We start from the raw sequence: 2,276 nt of genomic DNA, 5'->3' as shown, positions 1-2,276 counted from the left end.
ATCTACTCTAAGCATTTGCACCAGCGTATAGCTCAGCTGGGAGAGCAGTCGCCCCACGTGCGAAGGCTCAGTCCTTGCTGCGGAAGCCCAGCGTTCGAACCCCACCTGTGTCTCTTCCCACACGTCAATTCCCCCTTTCTCTCTCTGTGCTTTAACTGCTTATACAGGACACAGATCCCCCTCGGTTCCTCCAGAAGGGCTCACGGCAATGTGGAAAAGTCAAAATGTGGATACGCTTCACGATTGTGCGTGTCATCCTTTTGCAGGGGCCATGCTAATCTTCTCTGTATCGAATCCAATTTATTAGATGTGCTGCCTGAGCAAGCACAACCAAACACCGTCACTGCCTACCTTATAACCCCACCTGGCGATCCCAGGGGTGACTGCCATAAACGTGGGCGGCTAGCGGGGCGCCATTCCATAGCAGGCCACTACCCAGTTGCGCTTCAAGCCATACAAAGTGAGGGGATGGTGGAAAAAAAGCTCACCCCTGGCTCTTGTTGATATCAACACTTTGCATTTGCTGCCCGACACTTTGTCGGCACGTTGCCAAATTAAACCAAAAGGCTAAGGCCAAAAAATGGCCTTAGTGCTGAAGTAGGGGGGGGAGCCCATTCTCCTACGGGGTGGATGTGAACCTCAGGGCCCAAACCCTAATCACACCCCTCCTATGACACATCCCAGGACAAACTGGGAACTCTTCAAGCAAATTCTGAGCGCCTCTGTTTGGAGAATCAGCAGTTTTTCTCAATAGCTAAAACACTACACTGAACAAAGTTCTCAGCTGCATGAACTCATTTAGCTAATTGTGCACGTCTGTTGTCAATACCTTCAACCATTTCACATGGGCAAAACACAATTTGCGAGGCTCACCTGGACCTTTTTCAGCAAAAAAATCTTACTGCCATCAACGTGGTGCGGCTAGCGGGCCGCCATTTCCATAGCCGGGCACTACCGCGGCATCGTCTCAGGCTACTAACAAAGTGAGGGGGATGGTGGAAAAAAAGGCTCACCCCTGGTCTTGTTGATATCGGACACTTGTGCATTTGTGCTATTTGCTGCCCGACACTTCTGTCGGCACGTTGCCAAATTAAACAAAAGGCTAAAGGCCAAAAACTGCCTCAGTGCTGAAGTAGGGGGCGGAGCCCAATTCTCCTTACGGGGGATTGGATGCTGCAACCTCAGGGCCAAACCCTAATCACCCCCTCCTATGGACACATCCCATGACCAAAACTGGGGGAACCTCTCTCAAGCCAAAAATTCTGAGCGCCTCTGTTGGAAATCAGCATTTTCTCAATAACTAAAACACTACACTGAACAAAGTTCTCAGCTTGCATGAACTATTTTTAGCTAATTGTGCAGTTCTGTTGTCAATACCTTCAACCATTTCACATGGCAAAAAACCACAATTTGCAGGAGCTCCACTGGACCTTTCAGCAAAAATCTAAACACATCATTCTGCACTCTAAGCATGTTTCTGCACCAGCGTATAGCTGCAGTCGGGTGGAGAGCAGTGCGCCCCACGTGCGAAGGTGGCGCAGTCTCTGGGCTGGGAGCAAAGGGCCCAGCGGGGTCGAACCCCACCGTGTTCGCTTTCCGACACGCATTGGCCCCCCTGCTCTCTCCTGGCTTTAAACTGGCTGTAGTCCAGACACCAATCCCCCGGGGTTCTCCAAGAAGGGCGCACGGGCAAGGTGGAACCACCCACAGGGCCAAAATTGGGAGACGCTTGCAACGATTGGGGCGTGTCATGGCCTGTGGCCACAAAGAGTTGGTACCATTCTTCTTTTTTTTTTTTCTGTCTATTCCGTGTGATTGAACCAATTGGCTGGAACCACCAGCGGCCACGGGGCCAAAAACGTTTTGTCAGCCAATAGGAGAGCCGGGAGGAGAGCAATCCAACTTTTTTTCAGCCAATAGGAGAAGCCGTGGGAGGGGAGCTGGTTGGCTGTATCCTGCTCCTCTGTCCAAACTCAATTCAGTTAAGTATGGCGGAGGGAGTATCGAGTTGTCATACCCGGAAACGGTTGCTCTGGTTTGAGGTTCAAATAGTCCATTAAATATGATTCAAACATAGTTTGGGGAAAAACACAAATAAAAAACTCAATTATTTATGTTCCGACCAGCAAGTCACACAGAGTTTCACGGAGTGATTTTTTTTTAAACCAAGAAAATTAACTGTTAAATATCGATCTGTTTTGGCCGGATGATTTATTAAAGCTAATTAAGCTTTCACGTTAACTTTTTGTAAAAAAAAACTAATTAATTCACGCGTG

At 48.9% G+C, this 2,276-nt stretch overlaps 1 non-coding gene across 1 annotated transcript; it reads right to left on the bottom strand.

Annotated features, from left to right (window-relative positions):
- Positions 1–221: 221 nt before the first annotated feature.
- Positions 222–328, bottom strand: LOC113747370 (U6 spliceosomal RNA). Its single transcript, XR_003463607.1, has one exon. It is a non-coding gene; the product is annotated as a U6 spliceosomal RNA (small nuclear RNA).
- Between the last annotated feature and the right edge of the window lie 1,948 nt (positions 329–2,276).

The sequence above is a fragment of the Larimichthys crocea genome, chromosome I (assembly GCF_000972845.2).
Source record: "Larimichthys crocea isolate SSNF chromosome I, L_crocea_2.0, whole genome shotgun sequence".
In the NCBI taxonomy this organism is placed as follows: domain Eukaryota; kingdom Metazoa; phylum Chordata; class Actinopteri; family Sciaenidae; genus Larimichthys; species Larimichthys crocea.
The sequence above is the reverse complement of the archived record's forward strand: the minus strand, read 5'-3'. Positions and strand labels throughout refer to the sequence as shown.